Consider the following 20738-nt stretch of genomic DNA (forward strand, 5'->3'; position numbering starts at 1 on the left):
GAGGGAGCCATGAATGAGGACCATGGTTGATTCAATTCTGTGGGCTTGACAAAAACATTTTTAAATGGGGTTTGGAGCCATAGTTATTGATGTTAGGATAAACCAATATATTCAAATAACTAGTCATATCTAAAGATAAAACTCATCCAGGTGCCTGGGTGGGTCAGTCAGTTACCAACGTCCAATTCTTGAGTCTGGCTCCGGTCACGTGAGACAGAGCCCTGTGTTGGGCTCTGCACTGACAGCAGGAGCCTACTTGGGATTCTCTGTCTCTCCTTCTCTCTCCCTCCCGCATACTCACATGCTCTCTCACTCTCTCTCTTTCTCAAAAAAATAAACTTTAAAAAAATTTAAGGGGTGCCTGGGTGGCTCAGTCAGTTAAGTGTCACTTAGACTCAGTTCATGATCTCATGGTTCGTAAATTCGAGCTCCTTGCTGGGCTCTGTGGGGACAGCTCAGAGCCTGGAGCCTGCTTCGGATTCTGTGTCTCCCTCTCTCTGCCCCTCCCCTGCTCGCACTTTGTCTCTCTCTCTCTCTCTCTCTCTCTCTCTCTCTCTCTCTCGAAAATAAACATTAAAATTTTTAAAAATTTTTTTAAAAAGATAAAATTCATCTGTGACATTGTAAAAGACAACAAAAAATTATAGATTGGTGATATCCTTAAGCCATAGTATTTACAGTCAAGTACAATTTGGAAATCTTAAAAATCTTACACTGAAATTTTTCATTTGCAAAATCTATTTATGGGTCTGATTACACCAAAACACACGGGGAGAAGAAAAAGAAAGAAAAAATCATGGTAAGTAAAGTCCATCTGAACAGTTCACCACAGCAACAGCGCTCACACAGCATGTTTGGATCTAACTTCTGGAATCAGGGTTATCCCGTAGATAGCCACCAATTCCTGCAACAGGCAGTTACATCAGGTAGCAGTTTCACTGCTTTGCTACGTGTCTGTGGATTGAGCAAGCGGAGAAGAAAAGCAATTATTTATATATAAATTCTGCCTCAATTCTCTCTAGCTGTTTAGGGTGAAAGAGTGGGGTTTGATCTGAGTGAAAACAAGGTCATGTCCCGGTTCACTTTATATCAATCAGAAATAGCTACACTGTATGTTGTCTGATAAAAGTTCACAAAATTCTGTGAAATGTAAACCACCTTGTTAAAAGCAACTAATCAAAGTCATTCTGAGTGATTCATAATAGTTACCCAACCAGATGCTAATATGGAAACTAGAGAGTCTCTGTGACTTTTATCATTCTACTATCTTTCGAAATACTTCACTGTTATTTCTACTTCCAGTGAAAATATGTACATGTTGATTAAATAATTATAGTTACAATATCTGATACATTATATTATTTACATAATAGAAGCAATATTTAAAATGTATTGACGTAGGTCTTCACTGGTAAGGAAGTTGAATTAAATAATATATAAAAATGGCTAGTACTAATTTGTTTTTTCAGCAAATACATCTTGGCAACATCATCCCTTTTTAAATCCATTATCTCTACTCATTTTATCATTACTTGTAACATTGGTTAATGAGAGTGCCTTGAGAAGTTACTGGAATCACACAAATGTCAATAATTATAAATGAAGTGAATTCTTATAAGGAGAATAATAACTTATTTGAAGGATAATCCATGTCCATCAACCATATCATTATCTCAACATTATAAAAAAAATTGTTGAATTGAGAAAAAAGTTACACATAAGAAATTATAGAATCAACCACTATGAGAACTGACCAACAAATTAATACCTATAAAATTCCCGCTTTAAACTAGTTACGGGAAGCTACACAATGAAAATGAATATACAGCAAAACACACCAACTAAAAAGGCCCCAATGACACGTAAACTTCAGAATGTGTATTTTTAGGAAATGAAAGCAAAGTTTAGGTAACAATTCACTGACCACACACACAAAAGTAGCAAAGCCCAGGGTATTCAACCCATCGTCTCAAACAGTTTGTTTGACAAGACGTATAAATCAAATCACCATATTCATAAGTGGCCGCAAAGCCCTATTTTATGGCTTGGCCCTATGTAGATGAAACCACAGGTAGGTGAGTTAAGAAATTTATTTCCTATTGTCTAATATTTCCCTGTTAGGAGATGGTCTATGAATTGTGAGGAAGAAAAATCTAAGAGATGTATTACATATTACCTATTTTTTAACACTAAAAAATGTGCACATACCAAGCAGGTTCTCAGATAGTTAAATGGTCACACCAGAAAGCTTATCTGAAATTTCTACAATAAATGGCCACCTTAAAAGTTTTAAAAAATACTGAGAAGTACTGAAAATTTTTTGTTGGGTTTTTCTTTTTTTTCCCTCTCCCCTTTGCAACAGAATGAGGGAATGAAGCATTTTTCTTGGACACTGAGTATAATTATAACTAATCATCTCCTTCTCCTTGGAGCAACATTCGTTGACGTTCCTTCATTTTAGGGTGGCTGGCTGACACAATTCAAATATAATTACTCTTCTTGCATGATAAACTCCAGCACCGTGAGCAAATACAGTATGTCTCATTGTCAAGTATGGCTAGACAGCAGCAGTGTAATATAGACCTTTCAAGCCCTAGTGTAGCCCCCTGCCTTTGAAATCTGTGTGAGATGACAAAACTGACTTTCATTTCCCTTGGACTTTCTCAAGGTATCCTTATTAAGAAAAAAAAAAAAGCCCAAAACCCATAAATTTAATCTACTGCCTGCCAATCACAATGGTTTCTGCTGTCAGACACTCATGATACATAACCACAAAATTTAAATGTTATTGTTTCATACAAGAAGAAAACGTTGCTCATGACTACCCCAAACAGTCATGTGACAATTCAGTGCGTTTCCTTTGTCTGCCTCTTCCACCACTGAACAATAGCAAGAGCAGGGAACCTGTAACCGATGGACCAAATGTGGAAGGAGCTACACAATAATAAACGCAAAAGTAGATCATTTTTCCTAGCTATCTCGTGAGAGACAAGTGCATGAAGAGAGAAAGTTTCTTTCCTAACGTGTGTTTTATTTCAGATTAATAGTGATGCTTGCTTATTTCATTCTCAAATGACTTCTCATTTTTAAGAAATCAAACTTATAATTGGGTGATCACTGGAAAACAACTTTAGCCAACTCTTGAAAGAGAAATAGTAACAATAGTGTAAAAAAAAAAGGACAAAGAACATCACATAGTCATGAATGTTGAGTTTCTGGAAAAAACAAAGGCTTGAAATTTAAAATGAAAATTTTCAACATGGCCTACCAACTCTAAAGAGCTGTGTTTTCATTAACATGGTAAACTATATGGCTTTCTCTCATGTGTTCTGATTAGTGGTTTTAAGAAAAATACATTACTATGGATGGCCACAAATACAAACTTGACATTTTGTCCCTTATTGAATTATAGTGAAAAAGCAAATGTAATTTTTACCTATTATTTTCTAAGACAGTGTTTCACATGGGCCTTCTGACACTGGATGTGTTTTCATCTGAGTATACGTAAACTCCCATTCTCTAAGTACGCAGCACTGTACATGGAACCACATCACATCACTGTCTGTGTGTTTATCTCACGCTACCATGGGGACAATTATAGGCAGCTGGCTCTTTATTCCTTGACCTCCAAAAAACATTTAAAGTAACCATCAACGGTTTTCATTAGTAGTGGATAGACTCAGCAAACGAAGAATCAGATGCTGATGATGGGCTCTTTTGTTTCTTGGGTGGGAAAACAACTTGGCTCAGCACATCCCTGGCCTCATTCCTCCATGATGGGAAACAGTGGAATCTAAATAAAGTTATATCAAATTGAAAACAACTTTTGTTTGCTCTACACATAAGAGCAAACCCTCAGCAATTTTTCCTTCCAAAATAGGCAAAATTCTATTCCACAACTCAACTGGAGAAAGGGTTCACTCTAGCCACTCAGTAATGATCAAATATATGTGGCTAGCAGCAACTGAAGGAGACATGTATGTAAAATAACACGGAACCTTTGATCCCTATATTTGCAAGAGCTGACCGGCTTGTTGTAAGAGAATGCTAGTTGTAGTAAATGTATAAATAGTCAAAACAGAAGAAGCTCACTGCAGGAATCTTAACTTAATGTGTTTACCAATAACCTGGAAAATTCAAATTTAACTCTGTGGCAGAACAGGACCTCTAAGGTAAAAAGAGAGGAAGGACACTCATCTTCTTACAACACAAGGTCATTCTCTTAGGGAAAGTCTAATGGTCTGCAAAGGACTTCTTTGTTTTCAACAGGACGCTATTCTAGCAATCAACAATGCAGTCACACTAAAATACCTTGATGCCTTTCTCCTTTGTTATAGACAAAGCTCCCACTGAAGCCTTTTCAACAGCGGCCCCATTTCCAATTTAACCTTCTCCTTTCCCTAGAAACAGGACTCTACCCCTCTGAATGTCCCCTTTGGGACATTCACCTGATCCACATTTGTCCCTTGGATGCATTTATACCTAGACTTCTTTGGGTAGGCTGCCCAAATGCAGAAGTCCTCTAAAAATCAAACCAAATAAATTTACAAACCCATCATGGGGAATCACAAAACATACTTGGTTTAATATTCTTCTTTAAAGTTTAGTGAAAGGAATAAAAAAGAGACATGAATTTGTGATCTAACTCCTCAATCTTTTTTTTTTCTTCATTATCACAATTGCCCTCAGTCAAATCTCTGCTGCCCACGTAGCTTAGTCCTAAACCCTAATAAGCCCAACTTCACTCGAATGACCTACTACCCATAAAAAATCTAAAACTCAGCAGTTTGAACTAAAGCGAACTGGTTATATAAGGGCAGTCTGAGCCCAAAAATAAAATAAAAACAAACCGAACAAGAACAGGTGACTGAGAGATTTGCATTTGGTTTGCCATGTTGCTTCTACTCAAAGGCTGAAAATTCTTCGCCTTGCGTATTTAAATATGCATCAGCTCAGAAGAAGTTACACAATGTTTCCATCAGCAGAAGATGTGGCACTTAGAGAAAGCATCAGGAAAATAAAAACTACAGACAAAATAGGGTGTATTTGCATATTTCACTTGAAATTAGGCTATGTTGCAGCATATTGGAAACTCATATGCATTGGATGTCAGCTGAGTTACTTTTCTTTCCCCCCAAGGTGACATTGGTGCTTGTCTTACCAAATATGATGCAACTGACAAGTGTTTTCATGTAAGGAAGATATATGCCTCCCATCACCTTGTCAAGCTGAGTGAAGGCAAACTCCAGCACATCCTTTCACAAGTGATTAGGTGGTCGGAGTCATTAAAAGTCATAAAGTTAGACTGCAGCAGTGTGCCATGCATATATATGAACTCATCCAAAGCTGTCCTCCTTGAAGCAGGTGATAGCTCTCAACTTTGCCTCTGACCGAGTCATAAATTCTTGGCTGAGCTTTCTTTCTCTTAGCATACCTTTGAAATTATACTGAACAGTTAGTACTACTTTGGCCAGTCTCATTGTCTCCTGCTTTCCTAGCCAAGCCTCTAACAACTAGAGGTCCAAACATCTGACTGTGGTACACGAACGCAAAATAAACCACCAGGTTGTCATTGTTTTTTCTCTTCCATAGCACTTTTAACATTTTCAAAGTACTTTACAAATTCTTGTCAATTAGCCTACTTGAAGACTGTATAAAAAGGCAACAAGAAAAAGAGTGGTATTATTTAATCTACAGGAGGAAATTAAGGCATAGACAGCTGAAGTGACGTAGCCAAGAGTCTGCACCATTTTGGCTAACCAGGAGCTCAGAACAAAGTCTAAATTCTTATGTTATAAGCTTTTACAATCATTCCACTTTCAGCCTCATCATTTCCCAGTAAATAAATCTGATTTGCTGTAAAAGAGAAATACACATATTATAGCTGAGATGATAAGAATTTAAAACTTTGAAAATGTACCATTTAAATGTATCATGAATTCCACTTCAAAAATTCTGCCCTAAAGAACTAGTTAAGTGCATGAGCAAAAATGTATGCACAAGATGTTCAATACATCATTATTTATAATAACACCTACTAACAATCCAGGCGTGCAAAAATAGGGAATTCTTAAGGTTCTCTAATGAAATAGTACACATCCAAAACAGATTTCTGAAGAATTTTTAAAGCTAAAGGAAATAATCATGATATAATGTTTATGGAAAAAAAAAAGCAAACCATAATACTTAAAGATCTCAACTATGTTAAACATAAAAATATGCAGGGGGAAAGGGACTAGAAAAAAACAGAATACTAACAATATTTACCTCTATGTTTAGGGATTGCAGGCAATTTTCACTTTCCTTTTTAGAACCTGTGTAGATTTTCCAAATTTTCTACAATGAGTATCACTTACTTTCTTAATTAGAAAAAGAAAAGAAAAGAAAACATTTATGTTTCAGAGTGAATGCATAAGAAGCTACCCACATTCCAGAGGCCTCTTGCAAATCATCCCAACACAGACTACTCAATAATAGGCAATCTAAATGCTTTCTAAAATTTATTACAGCAATGTACTCACTCAGAATGGAGTCAATGCTTGTCCTGAGTGCATGAGCTTTGTCTCATTATGGATCTGATGTAGTGGCCAGTGTACTTTTAAGACATGGTACCTGAATGGACCTTGATGGGCCAGAGTGCTTTTCCTAGAATAATTTCATTTCCCTATAAATGCCTAAAAGTTTGTTCATCCAGCATAGATTCGATGTAATCATAATTGAAGAGTGTGGTGACGAAGGAGAAGTTGAAAGGCTCTTTTCAAACTCTCCAACTTTAATAAAACAATTTTAAGCTTTGAGCACTACAGCAATCAAGAACAACTTCTCGGGCTAATTAACGAGATGCAAATAAACTCATTTCAGCTTACATAAAGGTCATTAAAGGAAAAGTTTCTAACCATCAGACATTTAAAAAGATAAAAAGCCAAAACTGGGATGCATGTGCCCTTGTATAATCTGTTATATTTCCTTTTCCATTGTTCTAGGCTAACAAGAAAATATAAAAAGGCCCATGCTATTGACTATGTTAATATAGAAACAGAACATTCTGTATACCTACCAAGTAGACTATACATGTGTAAGAACTTGATTCTTTCCACCAAACATATGGATATAACTTTCAAGCCCACCATCATCATCATATGGAGCAGATAGTTGAAGTAAATTTCTTGCTCATGACTCTATAGTTGAAATCTTTTAAATATTCAAGCATATCAAATATGTGGCTGAGAAACTTTTAGAAGAGACTAGGTTAGAGGCTAGGGGGAAAAAAAATATATATATATATACACACACACACACATACATACATATATAAGCCCTTGTGTCAAGTCAACAGCTCTTCTCCCTTGGGCTCCTCCAGGAAGAAGAAGCCCTCTGGTAGTTACCCTTACCTAGCAGAAAGCCATTTTGATATTCTGCCCACACATATTCTGCTCCTACATTCTCTTTTAGAAAAGACAAAGAACCAGAAGCCAGTCAGAAGCTTTGCTGCTGGTGCTCATAAAACATCAACACTTAACCTCTACAAAAACAAATCATTTAAAAAAGTTCTTATTCGCAAAAAGATTTTTCCTTACTTCTTATTATCCAGACTATATTCAAATCCAGCCCATAGGAAGGTTCTGGAAATCTGCTTTCTCTTGTCCTTATTCATTCACTTTGAATCACAGGGCTAATAAATAGTGAGATCAATAGAAGCTGAGCTTAGGAATGAAAAAAGAAAAAAATAAAATTCTTAGATAATCAAAAAGATGAAAAATCAATCCCTGAAAAATTCAAGTTAGTAATGTAGTTAATGGTTCGGATTGAGAATAATTAGAACAAAAACTTTTCCTTATTTTAATTTTTACACTAATTTCCTCACTTAAAAACCAATAAATACTCAAGACAGAAAAAGTTGTAAAATAAGTAAACATAGAATGAAAGAAATAAAATTTTCCCACACACTACCAAGAAATAACTATTATTAGGAGTTGGTTATTCTTTTGAGTTTTAACATATAAATAGGACTTTAAATGCATAAACATATTTCATCATATATATGTGCCATAATTTATTTAATCATTCTCAATTGTTGGACACATAGAGGGTATCCAATGTTTCACCCTTATTAAATCTGACATGAACAACCCTGGAATATAAATCTTTCTGCATATTTGTGATTTTTTTTCTCTTTAGAGTAAATTCAAAACAGTGAAATTATTGAGTTCAAAGAGTATGAGCTTTTTAAGGCTTTGAAAATATATTGCTGAATGGCCTTCCAGAAATTTTGTACCAATTTACGTTCCCAAGAGCAATGCCTGTGAAAATGTCTTTCCAAATAGTACGGCTAGTCTTCTCTTTGTCTTAAAACAATAGGTTAGCTATGGGGAAAGGCATAATAAAAACTGAAACAGCATTCTGTCTAGAAATTATGTATGCCTTCTCATGCACACAGAGAGAGTACATACGTTTATAGAGAGGACAATATTGCCCTCAAATGACTGCACCATACAAGGCAGAAAAATATCACTGACCACGCGAATCCACTTATTTCTATCTGAATGAAGCACAAGGAAATGCAATTTGGATTTATTGCATCACTAGCCTCCCGAGTTCTAAACCCTATTGTTCGCACTGTTCTGAATGACTTGAAAGATCTAACAAGGTAGAGGCATTAACAAACTCTGTGTTTACTGAATCATACACATCAAGTGTACTTAACCAACCTAGTAAAAGTAAGATTTAAAGGGGTGAAAGAACAGGTTCACCAGTCAGGGTGACATTGGACACTAATGTCCCTCAGAACAAAGTTCCTGTGTGTCGAACAGCATGGAAAAATTAGTGGGTGCCAGAATGGCAGGATTTAATGTCACAGGAGAGGAAATCTGGAGAGAATAACAAATGAGAACACCATGAAAAAAGGGGGCAGGGTAGGGAGTCAGGTCATATTAGTGCATCTTCCCAACTTTGCCAAAGTAAGAAGAATAGGTGAGCTTTCCTTGGATGAGGTTCCTAATCCAAAATGTCCCCCAAGTTATGTTCTTCTTCCCAGGACCCCTCAGGAGGATGTTAGGGTGGAGTTGGGCTGCGGTTACCAGGGAGAGTGGCCATTGATGCTGTGGTCCCTGTCAGTCTCCACAGAAGGTTCAACATTAACCTACAGATCCACAGCATTTATATTATCTCTCTCACTAGGTGGTCAGTGCTGCCCCTAGGCAACATCTCTGTCATTCTCTAAGTTCCAAAGCTGAAGGCACGCATCACAGATGTGTAGCTAATTGCAATGAACGAGGACACTTCAGTACCCCTGAAGGTCAGATACCTTTGGGAGGATTCTAATACATGATTTTATTATCTAGAGCATAAATATGAATTGTCCTTACAGAATCAAAGGTATCCAAATGAGAAACACAACACTGGGATTGGTTTGAGGGGCCCTCGTCATCAAGAGAGATACTCCAAACTGAGATTCCCTGTTCACTGACCCACGTAATGTAAAACTACACAAGAACATTTCTAAAACTTCTGGAGGTTGATTAAAACCTTTTAGTTGGATGTTTCTAAGGGAATACAAAGAATTACCACATATGTCTTAAATTTATAAAGACCATCGTGGTCTAAAACAGAAAACAATAGAATAGCCTAATCCTGGGAGTCAGGCAATGAGTAATGAGAAGCAAGTTCCCCTTGCATCAATCTATCTGAATCACTCCCATTTTTCCTCTTTTTTCTCAGTCTGCTGGATCCAAAAAATCAAGGCGAATATTCTCTTTCCAGATAGAAGTCCATCCATATTCTGGAAACACTAAACCACCAGCAAAACCATACATGTGAGAAAGACAGTACCCAAACTCAACCCAACAACTCCAATCTTAAATGAGACTCAAGTTGGGCTTAAAACTGAAGCAAATGTTTGAGGCAGTCTATGGATGGAGGATCAGCCCTTAATTGCAATCTTTCCAAAGAGGGCGATGTGCCAACACAAAATTCAGCTACACTTCAAGTATATTCTTGGAGTAAATCATCATTCAACTGTATTTAAAGGGAACAGTCACTTTAGTACAGCAAGACAATTGTTTTTTTCAGCTTACAAGTCCTATCACCCACCAAGTGAATTCTCTATAAGACAGGATGCTGAGTCCCTTCTAAAGTGGTTCCTACAAGAGAATAGTGCAAAAAAGCAAATTTTCTTCTGGCCTTTCTTTGATTAAATACTAAGGGAGTGATCTTAGCAAAACAGAATTTGTTCTAAACAATAGTGACTCTTGACTGAAATCAGATATTTCAACCTCAAAGAATAAATATAACTCACACCACACTGGTTGTCAATCCTTGACTCTAGCGTTCAAATGTTTCTGTTGCCCTAAGAACCTGATTTCATTTTAAGAGTCTGTTGTATTGACTCTGATATTTGTCTTTAATCATCGTCATCTTGGAAAATCTTCTCCATCTTCTAGCCAAGATTCATTTAGTGAAACCCTGCTATTTCCATTCTAAAATCTACCTTTTATCATCGTAAGGGAAAATATATTCATTTTCCTGCAGTTTTCATTGTAGAGATTCCAAATTTTCTAGAGAAAGATATCTTCAAAAAAATCAACTGGCATGTATTTCAAAAAAACAACATATTTATTTTCACACTCATAAAAATGGTATGAACTTACTACTTTATGAATTAAAACTAGAAAAAAAATCACTATTTACTAGGGTTTGTATTGCCAATAAAGTCCTCTTCAACTAAACGTGGATTTAAGCTATACTCACATACAGCAAATCAAGTTGCAGCAAATAATATAGAATCTATTTTCATAAGCAACAATGGATTTTCACTGAGTTCTTCAACAGTGCTTGAAAATAACAGTGTGCTATTTAAAGAGAGCTTGTGAAATTTCAGGAATGTCATATATTAGTAAACAATTCAGAACTACATGTGTAAAGAGGCAATTAATTTGTTGAGTTAATGAAAAACAGGTTCTCCTAGTTATTTTTGTCTGTAAGCCAATTCTGGGGTGATGGTTCCTGAATTCAGAAAAAGCACTAGCTTTTCAGAACTAGCAGTTCTGTCCCCAAGGTACGGTGTAAGTGAGGTCCCATTTCTTAATTCCTGCATCATGCTTACCTTCCAACATCTGGACAAAGGTTGTCCACTAAATGGACAACATCTGGACACAGGACAGCGCAGCCGCTGTGACAGAGGAAATAGGGAGCAACCAAGTAGAACAAAGGTGCAAGAGGGCTCCAGCTTCCCTGCTCACCTTCCCTCTAAGGGCTAAGTCTATCTGCGCTGGCCTGAAGTGACCTCAAAAGAAGCAGGGCAAGAAACTTCCTTTTACTTCAAGAAATTTTTTTTTCAAATTTGCAATTTATGCAAAAATTCAGGTTTTATTTTTACTTATTCTTACATTTGGTGGGAGCTGATATCAGGAACTTATAGGCAAACAATAACTTTTGTTTTCTAAGTCTTGCTGAGCAAAAATACACACAATGTAGCATTATCTTGCCACAAGCCTTGCTTTTTTACATCTCACAGAAGAATGCAATGTTACTGTTTCTTGAACAAAATGCCCAGATTACTGAGGAAACCATCTTTGGAGGAAATGTTTAATAAGCCTATTTTATTTAAATAAATCCTCCAGGAGGAAATGAGAGAATTCAGTGTCTTTACTTAGAAGAAGGCTGGGTAAGTAGTCATCTGTCAAATTTATCTGCACCCCCTTATTAGAAACATCAATATTTCCACATCACAATTCCCAAAAATGATTTCAAAGCCTCAAAATTCTGTGTCTCCTTTGGCTTGCTTCTCTCTCGATTCTACCCAGGCTGTATTAATGCTCCGCTTCATTCATCTCGATCTTCATAAACTTTCTTTAGAACGTTCATCAGTCTCTCGCTGTTTCAGCATCATGGGAGGGCTTTTCTTTCTCTTTGCGTTCTTTTTCAACCTAAGTCGAGGCAGTCCTATTGCATGTTTTCTGCTTTCTTTCTACTTAAGAACTGTATCTTTTTTTGATCTGCTTTCCACAGAGACGGGTTTCAAGAGATTGTTCACAATCATGGACTCATTCTTCCCATTTAGATTCTTTACCAAAGATCAAAGGAACTTTCTGTGAAATGCACCTGCACATTCTCAGCAGGGACTTGAACTGCAGTTTACGTAAGGTAGAATTTCACAAACTTACCTGACTGATCCCATCCGTAATTACTGATTTCCACTGTATATCCCACTGTAGTGGGAGCAACCACAGCAAACTGGCTTTTCACTGTCAAAGAGTTCTGCTTTTCTCTGTGATCTCTGCTGCACTGTGTTCTTGAGTTCTGTCTCAATGCTGGATTTTTTTTAATGTTGTTTTTTTTTTTGAGAGACAGATAGAGCATGAGCAGGGTAGGGGCAGAGAGAGAGGGAGATACAGATTCTGAAGCAGGCACTAGGCTCCAAGCTGTCAGCACAGAGGCCAACCCAGGGCTCAAACTCATGGACCATGAGATCATGACCTGAGCGGAAGCTGGACACCTAACTGACTGAGCCACCCAGGTGCCCCTCCTTCCCAAGGTTAGCCAATTCCTAGAGACAGTAAACAACAGTATGCTTTTCAAATGCAAACCAACCACCCAGGGTCCACACCCTTAACCACTCCCTAATCATTCCCAGGGCCAGGTACCAAAACAACTCAGAGCAGCACACAAAGTCCAAAGCCCACTAGAATTACTCAAACTAGCCAATCCTAAACCTGTTTCACCTGCCTCTACTGTTTCTCTGATGGAAATGGCAAGAAAGGCTCTTGCCTACAGTTTCCTCCTTTCCCTCCATCTCCTGACTGACTCCAGTGCTTCCCCAGGTGCCCCACCACCCTATCCCTGGTGTGGTGGGCCCCTTCCTCTTGGGATCTGTGAGTATAAGGAACTATGTTTTCAACAGCAATCATCATTTGATCTGTTGGCCTTACTGTATTTTAATAATAAAACAGCTGTGTGTCCTTGGAAAAGGGACAGAACTTCCTCCTCCATTTCTTTATCAGAAAAAAGAGGATAAAATTTCTTTTTCACAGTGCTCTTGTAAAGATCAACTAAAATAATATGCATCCTGTACTGTGTATATAGTAAGTACTCAATAAATACTGATGTACCAAAATGAACAGATAAAAAATGTTAGAGATAACTCATTAAAGGCTACATAACTAGGAAGATGTAGAATCTAAATGTCACCCAGATTTTTCTGACTCCAAACCCCGTCCTTTTTTCATGTAACAGTACATTCCCCAGTCACACATAGTCCCTCCTACTGCACTCTGAAACATCTACCATAGTAGTAAACACATACTGGATGATAGTAAGTTATGTATAAGTACATCACTAGGACAGCATGTGCTCAACAAGTTGAAAGAAGGAAAAAGAGAGGAAACAGGGGAAGGAAAGAGGGAGGGAGGGAGGGAAAGGGAAGGAATGAAGGAATGAACAGAGGAAGACAGGGACGATCCTCTCTATCTCAGGAATACAGTTAAAATTATTTCTCTCCTGGTATCTTCTTTCATTCTGGGCCCCCAGTCTACCTTCAAATAAAGGCAAAATGGCTTTATCCCTAGTTATAAAAATTCCCAACCAGGAAACACACACACCCAGTTGCATAAATTTCCCTCTACCAGTCTTTTTTATGGACCCAAAATTTCTAATAACTTCTGCCAAGTTTCCTTTTCTTATATATCAACCTTCAGGATGTTTTTAAACAATTTTTTTAAGTTTATTTATTTTGGGGGGAGAGAGAGAACGAGTGGGAGAGGGGTAAAAGGTGAGAGGAAGACAGGCTCCACGCTGTCAGCACAGAGCCCAATGCGGGGCACAATCTGACTAACCGTAAGATCGTGACTTGACCTGAAATCAAGAGTCGGACACTCAACTGACTGAGCCACCCAGGCGCCCTTCAACCTTCAAGATGTTTTTAAAACACCACTCTCTGGAGCTATTCAAGGTCAGGTCTGAATTTCCCCTGCCTGCAAAAGCTTGTATATACTCCAATGACAACTTCTTTCCTTCTCCTGTGTCATATACCTGGGCTTCCCAACTTAAAGTGGTCCAGAGACATCAAGTAAACATTTGACAGCTTCACCACCTTCAAATAACATTAGCAACATAGAGCTCTATTTGATCACTCTTGACCCAAAACAGCAACTAGTATTCTCAAAACCACCTATAACTTAAAGAGGGTTTTGTGGTTTGGGTGGTGTTTTGTTGTTGTTGTTGTTGTTGTTGTTAAAGAGGGTTTTGTGGTTTGGGTGGTGTTTTGTTGTTGTTGTTGTTGTTGTTGTTGTTGTTGTTTTACCTTTATGGCAGAAAGCCATAAAATTTTACGATCTAGGTGAACTATATTAGGCAGAGAAAAAAGAGATTACAAATGTTGGGTTTTCACCTTCTTAAACATCTCTCTTCCATTCTTCCATTCCTTTGATGTCCTCACTGCCACCAGCCTTGTCCATGTATATCTTCCCTAGTCCTCCAAGTGGGAGGCACCATGCACAGTGTAGTCTTCTTTGTTTTACTTTTTAATGGATAATTTCAACCATACCCAACCTAGCATAATAAACTTTAAGTGCATGTGACCTGCTACATTTTCATCCTTCATGCTGACATCAATTTATTTTAGAACTCTTAAGTTGAGGGGTCTAATTGTAACAAAAAGTAGAAACTTAAAAATCTTGCCAATTTTTGTCTCTCAAAATGCATGCATGCATACATAAAATAATACAAAACACAGCTGACCAAAATTAAACAAAGAGGCCAAAATTCATTTTCAACAACTAAAAGCAGTTCAGATTTAGATCACAGAGTCAGACTTAGAACATCACCATTTCCTATGATTCTTGGGGAAAGTCAAATCTTGTCAGGGGCCTGGATCATTGCTAAAGTATTGGACCTAGGATTTGAATATCTCCTTTTAATTAGCAATAAAGTAATTTCTAATTTTTATTCAACTTATAGCCCATAAAATCTTGGCCTGCTAATGGAAAAAAATGTGTAGAAACAGGTACTCCATCATACTCTTGGTCAAATCATGGTTCTTCTGATTAAACAATGTATCAAACTGGGCCAAATCCTATTAAATCTAAATTTTGCCATATTTTATATTCAGGTATGAAGCAATTTCTAAATTTTAATTTCATTGCTACCGCTCTGTTCAGTTTTCTTAAAGCAATGACAACAAAGGCAGGAAATTTTTAATATAACTTTCACTTCTGTTTATATTTTTAGCCTGTATTAGCCTTTGAGAAAACAACTTCTATAAATTCATTAATCAAAGATAAATTTTCTTTTCTGCAGCCTTTTTCTTAAAAGGCTCCAATTTTATATTACGTGCATATCTCTACTACCATTATTGACTTCGTAACAAATAGAAACCAGAACTGCTTGAAATAGTTTTCCAGACATTCATTCACTTTACTTTTGAAAACTGAATAAAAACATTCAATTTTCTTTCAGTAGTCTTCTACATCTTATTGGTCATTATGGACATAGCACACATTTCCCAATAACTGCATTTTTCTGACTCTCTTTTTTTTTTAATGTTTATTTTTGAGAGAGAGACAGAGTGCAAGTGTGGGAAGGGCAGTGAGAGAGGGAGACACAGAATCTGAAGCAGGCTCCAGGCTCCAAGCTGCCAGCACAGAGCCCGACACAGGGTTCAAACTCATGGACCGTGAGATCATGACCTGAGCTGAAGTTGGATGCTTAACTAAGCGGCCCCCTGACTCTGTGTCTTAAAGAATCAGCTGAAGAAAATAATCTTAGAGAATGTAATATGTTACACATAGATTTTCAAATGAACACCAATCAGAGCATGTTATATAGTCTATACAATAAGATCTTTGGAAGGATGATGTCAGCAAAAATAGCACAGTAAAGCATAAAATAATATAGCACAGTAGCATAAAATTCTCTCCCCCATAAAAGTAACAATAAAAAAATAGCAAAAATTGTCAGAATCAACTTTTTTGGAATTCTGGAAATTAACCAAAGGTCTACAGCAATCCAGGGTGCATTTTATTCAAGAAAAAATGCTGAATTTTAGTGAAAAAAAAAAGAATATCCTTTGAAGCATTTTCTCCTGTCCTATTCTGATCTTCCTCTCTGTAGCTCTGAGACAGCTTTAAAAACCAAAGCCTGCAATCATGGTGAAAACCGACAACCTGCAATCACAGCACAGACCAATAGCCTGATAGCCACCAGAGGGGGGAAAACGAGAGTGGAACTCCTTTAAAGCCTCATTACCCGAGCATTGTCATTATTTGCCCTGTCTCATGGTTCCATGGAAATCTCCACACTCAAGGTTGTGTTTTTTTCCCTGACTCAGAGCTAACTCAGTGTACAAACTTTTTCCCTAGGAGTTTCTGTCAAACAATTAGAGAGAATTAATTAACTTTATGGCTGTATGAAGCAATGGATAACAGTTTTAATAAACAAAATGAAATGCTGGGGGACAAGATGCCCATAGGGGCACTGAAAATCTCCCAACATATTTCTGAGAATCTAGAAGCCCACACAATGCATAGGGCTATGTATATATCCAACACTGTAACATTCTCAGGAAAGATCTGAGAAGGTCTTAAAGCCTAGAGCCTGCTTCAGATTCTGTGTCTCTCTCTTTGCCCATCCCCTGCTCACGCTCTCTCTCTCAAAAATAAATTAAAAAAAAAAAAAGATTCTCTCTCTCCTTCTGTCCCTCTCCCCTATTCACTCTTTCTCTAAAATAAAAAAAAAAAATTCTGTCTAATCATTAGCTGACTATTAAGGTAACCAAATAAAGACTTTAGTGACCATACATGACAAAAAATACAGACTTTATAGAATTAGTTCAGAAAAGACACTAAGAAAATAAACAACCATGGGGAAGGAGGAGAATCTAATTCCTAGAGTAACCATATTATATATTTAAAATATAGTTTTCAGGGCACCTGGCTGGCTTAGTACAGCATGTGACTCATAATCTGTTTTGAGTTCAAGCTCCACATTCGGTATAGAGATTATGTTAAAATAAAATCTTGGAGTGCCTGAGAGGCTCAGTCAGTTAAGCAGCGGACTCTTGGCTTCATCTCAGGTCATGATCTCAAGGTTCCTGAGATCAGGGCCCACACTGACAGTGCACAGAGCCTGCTTCTGATTCTCTCTCTCCCTCACTCTCTGCTCCTTCCTCATTCATGCTCACTCTCTCTCAAAATAAATCTGTAAACTTAAATTTTTTAATAAAAAAATTTAAAAATTTAAAAATTAAAAAAATAAAATCTTAACAAATGTATAGTTTTCAAAAAAAATTACTAGATGAGAAAAGAAACAAGAAAATAGTGCCTATACACAGGAAAGGAAGCAATCAACAAAAATATTGTCACCAAGGAAGACCAGACACTGGACTTACTACACAATGACTTTTCGGAAGTTATTTGAATTATGTTCAAACAAGTAAAGAAAAATATGCTTGAAGAACAAAGGAAAGTAAAAGAATGATGTCACCAAACACAAAGTAGAACTAAAAAGAAAGAAATTATTTTAAACATACACCCACACAAATTCTAGAGTTAAGGATATAATAATTGGGGCACCTGAGTGGCTTAGTGGGTTAAGCGCCTGACTCTTGGTTTTGGCTCAGGTCATGATCTCACAGTTCATGAGATCAAGCACCATGTCAGGCTCTGTGCTGCCAGTGCAGAGCCTACTTGGAATTCTCTCTCTCTGTCTCTCTCTGCCTCTCCTTCTATTAAAATAAATAAACTTTTAAAAAAAGGATACAATAATTGAAATGAAATATTTCCTAATGAGACTCAGCAGCAAATTTGACCAAGGGGGAAGAAAAAAATCAGCAAACTTGAATATAGTTGGTTGAGATTATTCAGTATGAGGAACAGGAATAAAAATAATAAAAAATAAAAATAAATAAAAGAGGAAAAATGAACAGAGCCTCAGAAGCTTAGGAGACAATATCAAGTATATCAACATATATATATCAGGAAACCAATAAGGAAAGGAGAAAAAGAAAGGGGAGGAAAGATTATTTGAAAAATAATGGTAAAAATCTCATAAACATGATTAAAAATCTACTCTTACAAGAAGCTCAATGACATCCAAGCAGGATAAACTCAAAGAAAGCCATACCTACACATATCACAATCAACTTGTTGAAAGAGATAAAGAAAGAGAAAATCTTGAAAAGAGCAAGAGCAAAATTGCTAATCACATACAAACAATACCAGTAATATTCACAGCCAATTATCAGAAACCATGAAGACCAGAAGACAATGGGAATGACATATTAAAAGTGCTCAAAGAAATGGGGCACCTGGGTGGCTCAGTTGGTTAAGTGTCTGACTTCAGCTCAGGTCATTATCTCCTGGTCTGTGAGTTGGAGCCCCACTTCAGGCACTGTACTGACAGCTCAGAGCCTGGAGCCTGATTCAGATTCTGTGTCTCCCTCTCTCTCTAACCCTTGCACTCTGTTCCTCTCTCTCTCTCTCTCTCAAAAATAAACATTAAAAAAAATTTTTTTTAAGTGCTCAAAGAAAGACTGCCAACCAAGAAATCTACACCCAGCAAAACTATCCTTCAAAACTAAAGGAAATATACATTTCCAGGTGAAGAAAAGCTAAAAGAATTCATTACTTGCAGAGTGCTTGGATGGCTCAGTGGGTTGGGTGTGTGACTTCAGCTCAGGTCATGATCTCACAGCTCATGGGTTCAAGCCTTGCATTGAGCTCTGTGCCGACAGCTCAGTGCCTGGGGCCTGACTCAGATTCTGTGTCTCCCTCTCTCTCTGCCCCTCCCCTGCTCGTGCTCTGTCTCTCTCTGTCTCTCAGAAATAAACATTAAAAAAAATTAAAAAAAAAAAAAGAATTCATTACTTGCAAATACTAGAGTCCTTCAAGCTGAAATTAAAAGACATGAGAGAGTAACTCAAATCCACATGAAGAAAGAAAGAATACATAAATATAAAAGTACAATCTTTTTGTTTTTGGCTTTTTTTCTAATGTATGATTTAAAAGAAAACTGCATAAAGTAACAATTGTAAATCTGTGTTGAGAGGCACACAGTGTAAAAAGATGTAACCTGGATAAAAATAGTAGTACAAATAAGGGGAAGGGGTCACAATTAGACAGCAACAAAATTGTGACATGCTACTGTAATTAAGTTAATATTGATCCAAACTAGATTGTTACATGTGTTAATTGTAATTCTCAGGGCAATACCAAAGGAACTAACTCAAAAGAATAGTAAAATAAATGAAAAGAGAATTAAAATGGTACACTAGAAGACACCTATTTAACCAAAAAACAGTAAGGAATAAAAAAATGCATAAAACATGTAGAAAACAAATTGCAAACTAGCAGAAATAAATCCTACCTTACCAGTCCATACAATGAAATGTTATTAGCCATAAAAAGGAATGAAGTACTGATTCAGATACAACATGGATGAATCCTGAAAATATTATGCTAAGTGAAAGAAGCCTCAAGAGGTCACCTATTTTTATTTCATTTATATGAAATACCCAGGATAGCCAAATTCATACAAACAGAAAATAGAGTGGTGCTATGATCTGAATCCCTCCCAAAACTCATATATTGAAATCCAAACCCCAAGGTGATGGTATTAGGAAGTAGGAAGTGGGACCTTTAGGAGCTAATTAGGTCATAAGGGCAGAGACCTCATGAATGGGATTAGTGCTCTTATAAAAGTGACCACACAAAGCTATCCAACCCCTTCTGCCATGTAAGGATACAATAAGAAGTCTGAGATGTTTGCAAACTTAGGAGGATCCTCACCCAAGCATGCTGGCACCCTCCCTGATCTAGGACATCTAGATCCTTAGAATCAGGGACTATTTTATTATCCCCCAAAGTACCTATCTCAGAATGCAAACAATGAACACTGAATAAAAGACAACTGAAGGGTAGTGCTAACAGCAGGGCATGGCCTGCATCAAATCTTAAAACAGAAGAGTTGGAAACTCAGACTTGATCAATATTTCTCCAGCCTTTTTTTGTTTTGTTTTTAGAGACCATTCACTAATTTGAATGATATCTCTCAATTCTATAGGCAGAAAAACCTTTGGTGTAAAGATACCAACCATAAACTTCATTTTCATGAGTACCCATCATTTTTTTTTTCTTTACTCCATTTCCTGTCATCATACTGGGAAAAAACAATGTCCATGTAGTTGACGCATCCCACACTCTAGCCTCTGTTTTTATTAACATCCTCAATTCCAATAACTTCTCAATAGCACTCCTCATGAGTCACCATCCACATATAGGCAACACTCTTGAAACTTGTTTTCACCTAACACTGCCCCATGACAAAAAATATGAATTGCAAACATCTCTCCCCCCCACCATAATCTCCTAGTTTTCATGTTTTCTTCCTCTGCCCTCTCACTTTACTTGTTCACCTATCTCAAAATACTCAAAATACCTCAAAATACTTCTATCTTTTCTCCCATTCTATTAATCACTTATTTAGCCTAAAAAGGATACCACTATGGATAAAGTGTAATAAGAAGATAGGAGAGAAGTAGGAAATAGGGTTTGGAAAGTTAGGGAGAGATCCAATAGCATAGGGCTTTTTGGACCTGGAAAGGGGTTGGGATTTTATGCTACTGAAATATTTTATTATATTCGAATTTTATGAAAAGCCATTTAAACAGAAAAATTACAAGTTGATTTATAATTTTAAAAGCTTCCTCTAGTTCTTGTAGGAGAAGAGTGTAAACAAGGAGGTCAATA

At 37.0% G+C, this 20738-nt stretch overlaps 1 pseudogene; it reads right to left on the reverse strand.

The window, feature by feature from the left end:
• Positions 1-11752: 11752 nt before the first annotated feature.
• LOC124519964 (calcyclin-binding protein-like) lies at positions 11753-20249 on the reverse strand (annotated as a pseudogene).
• Positions 20250-20738: the final 489 nt, after the last annotated feature.

Source organism: Lynx rufus, unplaced genomic scaffold (assembly GCF_022079265.1).
Source record: "Lynx rufus isolate CCGP_SWC_20201006 ecotype Redwood Valley unplaced genomic scaffold, mLynRuf1.p SCAF_3, whole genome shotgun sequence".
NCBI lineage: Eukaryota > Metazoa > Chordata > Mammalia > Carnivora > Felidae > Lynx > Lynx rufus.